This window comes from Siniperca chuatsi, linkage group LG7, assembly GCF_020085105.1.
Source record: "Siniperca chuatsi isolate FFG_IHB_CAS linkage group LG7, ASM2008510v1, whole genome shotgun sequence".
Lineage (NCBI taxonomy): Eukaryota > Metazoa > Chordata > Actinopteri > Centrarchiformes > Sinipercidae > Siniperca > Siniperca chuatsi.
In genome coordinates this window covers 13292496-13299828 of record NC_058048.1, presented here as the reverse complement: position 1 = coordinate 13299828, position 7333 = coordinate 13292496, and positions in this window count along the sequence as shown.

Genomic DNA, 7333 nt, shown 5'->3' with positions numbered 1-7333 from the left:
AGAAAGGAACGGACACACAAGGAGGGAGAAAGAGACAAGGACATGCAGATGAGGGAGAAAAACAGACAAGAGATCGATCTGGATTATTTAAGTCATCATATATGTGGTAGATAAAACAAAATAAGGTGTAAAAGACATTGAATGCATTACTTAAAGACATTTGTAGGTCATCTTGGCTGTTGAAATTTTAGTCAGGGAAAATTTTGTTTTGATATGAATATGAAATTGAACTTTTACTTTAATCTAACTTGGTTGACTTCAACTCAAAGTGACATTAACAGCATCAAGCGGTTATACATTTAAATTAAATTGGCTCTGTCATTCCATAGCAACATTTTGCTGCAGTGCAGGTTAACACACATGCCATCTTTCTAAATTATATAAACCAATATACACCAGAACATCTTTATATAACTCTGGACAGAAAACAAATTGCTTCATTACTTTGCTAATAAAATATATTTTTAGTCTTAGATGGGGGGGAAAATCCACACCTGTTTGTTTTTTTGCAGCACAGTTCGCTTCATTTTTATGTAGAAGGGTATGAGGCACAAAAAAGTACATGGCAAAGCCTGAGGACTGTGAGGTAGGTCTGGCAACAAGATTTTGGGAAAAACACTGACACTGACAGTACGCCAGCTGTGTGGGCATTACAGGGTACTTTTCCCTCTTTAAAACGATCTTCAGTGAGGTCCTGACTTCCAGTCAAAGATGGTGAGGATTAGGAGTTTAGGAAAACTGTCAGAATGTATAGTGCTTTGTTTGCCAGAGGTATACAGATATGTCTATAAACATCCAAACAAAATCTTTATACATGTATTCCCTATTCATTAAACTATAACAAGTCCACAGTGAAATGTTTCATTCACTTAAATTATGGACATGAAGATACATTTTATACGGCTGTGTAGTTATGAAGAACTGACACTGAAGCCAAGTCTTCAGCCATGCTAGCAACCCTGTGAGGCTGTACTTAGGCACAGTGGTGCTTTGAGCTAAATGCTAATGTCAGGATGCTAACATGCTCACAATGACAATGCTAACACTATGCTGATGTTTAGCAGGTATAATGATTACCATGTTCACCATCTTAGTTTAGCATATTAGCATGCTAACATTTGCTAATTATTAATATCTGTACAAAAATTGTTGAGATATTTCTGGACAAAGTGGTGGACCAACCGACAGACAGACGAACATTGAGTTAGCCACTAGCATGGCTAATTTAAAAAAAAAAACAGGATAGGATGTAGCCCTCTCTGAAGAACAAGGTGTAAAGAAAATAAATGACACTTGAGGTTAATCTTTCAGTTTCAGACAGTCGTACCACGACTGGGAAGCCAAACCGGCAGTATTCTACCTGTGAAAAAGATAACACAAACCAAAATCCACACTTCAGATAAAACCCACCACAAACCATATCACTAACAAAAGTGAGTGGACTCTGAGCACACCAACCACACCAGTGACTGGAGGCCACCACCGACAGAATTAAAACCCTATACTATGTCAAATAAATCCTAAAATAACCAACACTAAAAGCAATAGGATAAACAAGACTAAAATGCTGTAAAAACCTGCACTAAAACATCGATCCATTTTCTGCAACTTATCCGGGGTCGGGTCGTAGTGGCAGCAGGCTAAGCAAGGTAGTCCAGACTTCCCTCTCCCCAGCAATGTTTTCCAGCTCCTCCTGGGGTATTGGATCCAGAGGCATCCCCAAGCCAGATGAGATATATAATCTCTCCAGTGTGTTCTGGGTCTACCCTGGGGTCTCCTACCAGTCGGACGTGCCTTGAAAACCTCCAAAGGAAGGCGCCCAGGAGGGATCTCAATCAGATGACAAAGTCCTTCTCCATGATCCCACAGTTGAAAGAAACTAGGGAGCAGAGACAATAGAGGCCAGAAGATTTAAAATCTAATACATGTGACAGTTGGCTATATTCACTTCATCTCAACTGACTTCCAGTAAAACATAAAAGAGGAAATACAAAGTTTAGGTCACATTTCCACAAAGAAATCCAGTGATCCAATCCGGTCACTCACATGTTTGGGGAACATTTCTCTCTGCAGGGAGTCGAGTGTCACTGGGGACTGACACAGCAATCCTAGGAAATAAAGAGGGTTATACAGCCTCACAGCTGGTATGAAAAGTCAAAATATGCTTGTGGTTTTACTGTGAATGTGAAGACTGTGATGTTTCTAGACCACTGTGAAAATGCCCAAAAATGATTAAGCCAAAGAGAAGCAGCAGCAGGGCGCCACTGAGGTTCAGATAAATGCCACCTCTGCTGGTATTTGCACAAACTTAAGTGACACATACACTTCAAGCAACATGTGCAGGGTGTTGGTGATCCCCTGAAGTGGAAAAAGAAAATGCTGCTTGGAATATGAATTCAAGAAGTTTGAGTCTAAAATAGACTCACTAATTTCTAGGATCCTTCCTTTTTCTGGAAATTACAAATCACTTTCACAAATCATTCAGTTCATTTCAAGTAGATTCCAAGTAGATTCAAAGACTCAAACTACAAAGTCAGTCCACTGATTATGTAGTTTATTTAACCAAGGAAGTATCGCTTAAAGCCAGTTCACTTTCTCAGAAAGTCCTGTTCGCAGTCACACATATTCACACCTGGAAGCTGCCCAATACAACTACAGTCTGATCTGAAAGGCCACTGGAGCAGTTGGGAGTTAAGGGCCTGGCTTTCTTTCACTTTCCCCACCCAAATTTATCTTGGCTGTCTGGGGATCGATCTGGCGACCTTACACTGTGACTGACTGTCTTCACTTCAGTTGTAAGCTCAGTCTGTTGCTGGCTCAAGCTGTTTCGTTCAGTACAAATCCAGGCCTACATATGCACTGTGTTGGGACTCCACCGATGAATGCGTTCATTTGTGTGAGACCGCATGCTCTTTTGTTCTGTGAACAAAGGAGGGCCATCCAGAATTAGATGATGCCATATCTACCCCTCTTGCACAGAAAGCTACCCCCCATAGTGTAGGCCATATTGGTAGGTTAGGCCAGTGCCTAAACTACACTACAAGGCGTCTGCCAACGCAACACCATAGCCAACCACATTGCTTCGTTGTACTAAACGACCAACTTAATTTCACCCTCCATTCTCGACTCAACAATGGAGAGCCCAGAGCCTAAAGCCTGGCTACCCTAAATTCATCAGCAGGTTGAATTTCAGTGAGTGCATCAAAGAAATAAACTTGTTCCTCAGTGTGATGTGCAGACTGCATCCATAGGCCCCTTGTTGACATGTTTGCTTCCGAACTTCCACAGGCAAACCAGCCTTGCCTTTCAGAGCAAAGCAGCCTTAGAAATGCAGATAGAGTCCCTTAAAGCGCAAAATGCTTGTCTCCTCCACAAAGTTCAGATGGCTAATAAGAAAGCCATGCTCTACTTAGAAGACCTGCACTCAGCAGAGTCAGCTATCTTTTCACACAAGGAGAAATTGTTAGGGATTAGTTCAGAACATCCTTCCCTACCATAGATGTTCAGCCAATGTGATTCAGGTTACTTCCGATTCACACTCCTCCATTAGTGGCAGGCTAACTCCCTCTCCGCTAAGCAGATAGGAACAGCGTCCTTGGAAATGAAGTCAGTACCTCAGCCTCCACTCAGAGACAGTCCTGTCTTCCCATCTCTCTGAAACAGACAGTGAGGAAATATGTAGTTTATCCTCTAGTAGATATTCTGCCCCATGTTCTTTTCAGCCACTAATGCAAGACACATTCATCAGTGCGCATCCTTCAAAAAGGGGGACTAGAACATTTCCGAGCTATTCAGCCCCTGAAGTGTAGCACGTGAGCCACACGTCTACAAGAATGATGATGACTATTTTAGTGAATTAGATCACCATCTAATTGACTTGCCCCATACAACCCAAAGGGAGACAGTTAAACTTGTGTGGAAGACCAGCTCTAAAGCTGTTTATTCAGTCTCAACCTGCCAGAGTCAGAAATGACTACAGAGAGCTCCGTCAAGCACTAACAGAAGGATTCTTTTTTACTGCTGATGAGATCGCCTCAATGGTTGCAGCCCCCCAAATTAAACATTCTCATCGTGAACATCCCAGAGACTATTACAAATGTTTGAGGCATGTATACTCCCAGAGCAAGAATGCACCAGGCTTAGAAGAGAGCTCCACTTTCAAGTCCTTGTTCTTGCGCAACCTTCACCCATGTGTAAGCAGTCATGTTGTACTTATAACACATCAAGGTAACCCCTCAATGCAGGAGGAGTGTACTTGGCTAAGCACAGGAATGTTTAGTTTTAATGATGTACATGTACTGATGTGTTCATTGAGTTTTATTGTTGTGATGTTTTTTCACTGTTAGGTCTTTTGGTAGCCACATGCTAAGTTGATGTTAGTTAATGTTATACTTCACACAGACAGTCTTTGCATGCTAATTAACTCTCTTTTAGCCTGGCACCATTTATCCTACACAGCTCACACATCAACTCCAATTTGACCTTTAATAGAGCCACACTCTACTCAAACATGGCCTAGCTGCCATTTTGAATTTCCTTTTTTTTTTGTCTAGCCATGTGGTCACTGATTTCTTTTGTTTGACGCCATCTTGGACCCAAGCAGCCATTTTGGACAAACACACACACACACACACACACACACACACACATCCCTTTTGTTCTGTAGTTTAGTGCATTTAGAGTCAGTCATATTGTGTGTTTTGCTTTTATTATCTTGTAATAAATGCTTGTGTATAATTATGCTGGCTTCTTTAATGTTGCACAAGAGTGAATAATTTGCCAAACTCTTCTATGTTGAACTCAAAATCCTTCAACCTACTAGCTATTGGTGGTAATTCTGGTTATAGTGAGAGTTCCAAATTGATGGTTTAGTGTATTTTATGAGACCCAGTCAATGAATTGGCTATCATTTCTCTTCTTTAAGAAGAGTGGTGCCCCTGAGGACTTTATTCATTAAAGTTGGGTGCCCCCCCTTTAACCATTGTAAATCCCAACACTGTTTATGAGCCTAGTAGCTCTATAACCATCATCACCCACAACAGAGTTATTACAACATTATTGTTTCTGTGGCTCTCACTGTCTTTTAGTGATAGTGCTTTCAGTCACCAGTGAGGGAGCTCCAGGGAGGGAACATTGCCTATTTCAAGTTAATATCATGATAGCTTTAATACATGTACAGGTACAGTAAACTGCATATATAATAGAGCAGCTCCAACATGTTTTAAGAGGTCAGAGAGCTGACAACACCAATTTGTGGGCTGACAGAGAGAGCTCAGTTCATCTATTTAAACAATCAACAATCACCCTGTCTTAATATGTTTTCTATACTGTTGAATGAAGTGAAAACTGACTTCTACACACACACACACACACACACACACACCTCGATTACTTGAAACTTTGCTGCCATATCTGTCCCAGACGTTCTAGATCTCTAGATCTCAGTAGATCTTTCTACAGATCTACTGAAAAAATAGTCCCAATTATAACGTTTCACAGCAAGGTTAGTGGATTATATAGAGTGAACAACATTTCTGGAACAACACACTGGAACAACACACTGCTTTTGAATTTTTAAATGAATTTTTTCTGGTTTGAGAGGCTTAAACAAAATCCTATTCACGTCAAGGTCCAGGTCAGGCCAGTGATGAAGTCTGGACCCCTTTCCAACACTCGTACCAAAGAATCAGAGTCACAAAGCACCCAAACAGAATCACTGGAGAAGGTCAGATTTCGACGTAATAGAGTTTATTCTTGAAGAAGTAAAGAAGCAAACCCGAGCAAGTCGATTCCGCATCATCTTTTTATAGTATACAAGTCCCTCCTACTGGGAATTTCTCTACCTACTTCTTTTAAAAACTTTTCAGAACATCTCCAGAAATAATGGTATTTCGTCTACCTAATTTGGGCAAGTGGGTTGCCCCTTCCTGTCCCCTTCCTGACTCCCGGACTGAGTCTACTGGTGTCTAGCTGAACCCGTTTCCCTGGGTTTTCCCCACCATCATATTCAGAGTATCTGATCCGCCTTTTAAAAAAAATACCTTTATTACTTTTCACACATATCATACTGTATATGTCTTTAACATGCCCTTGTCATACTACACATTTTAACCCTCTTTATCTTCAGCCAGGTGTATTCAACATCCAAATTTGTCTGGGCATGTAGCATTAGTTTTCTGTGTGGATTCAAACATAATGAACAGGTGCTGCATGAAAGATAAAACAGTGTTATCATAACATACAGCACAACTATGGAAGATAAGTAATGTCATGCAAATGCATGTCACTACACACCTCTGTAGGGAAAATATGTTTTTGTGTGCGTGTGTGTGATTTGACCCTTTAAGTCATGTCAGGTAGCTGCAGGGAACAGGGAGTTCACACACAAGAAGTAGAAGTACATGCCTCAGTACACAGTAAGGACTGCACACAGGCTTCAGGGATCAAAAAGCAGCATGCCTCAGTATCGTGTATATTCAGCATTAAACTTTTAATAGCCATTTTTGAGCATCTGTTTTCCTTCACAGACTAAGCTTTGTACTCTTCTAACAGGAAGACATGTCATGCTGTGGTACAAATTTGACCCTTAAAACACAAATATTTTCCTGTCGCAGACTTTCAAAACTGTATTCCCTCCTGATAATAAAAGTGAAGACAGCTTGTGGGCCCCAGTGTTGCGATGCTGACAGTGACGGATGAAAACAAAGCTGAGGTTAAAGTATGAGCCCAACCCTGTCAATAGTGGCATTTCTCAACAAAAAAAACCCACTCTGACCTCTTAGGATATTTATGTAATCTGAGACTGAAATGTGTTAGTATGAACCGTAAACCATGCTACCTGTGAGTGTCTGTATGTGTGAGGGAGAATGAGAAGATTCAACTGTTTGATTAATAATCAGAGGAGGCATGAATGTGATGACCGTACAGTATGGTCTATAGAATCTACTAACTAACACATGCTGTTCAGTGGTTGATTCTTTCCATATGTGCTCTGATAATTATACATCATCTTTCACTTCTTTCATGTTTGTTATTTATTTTTTCCATTGTACATTGTAACTGTTCTTCCTCTGGCTCACAAGATCTTGCAGACATTTACTGAGCACTGAGGAGTTAAATGAATAGTTCGACATTTTGGGAAATACGCTTATTCGCTTCCTGGCTGAGAGTTAGTGTCCAGTTAGTCTCCCTTGTTTTCCCTGTTTCCCTCTCCTCATGTTGTTGTCAGTCCCCTGTTGGGGTTTTCCCCTGTTTCTGTGTGTGTGTGTGTGTGTGTGTGTGTGTGTGTGTGTGTGTGTCAGTCTGGGCGTGGCGTTCCATGCAATCAGCAACC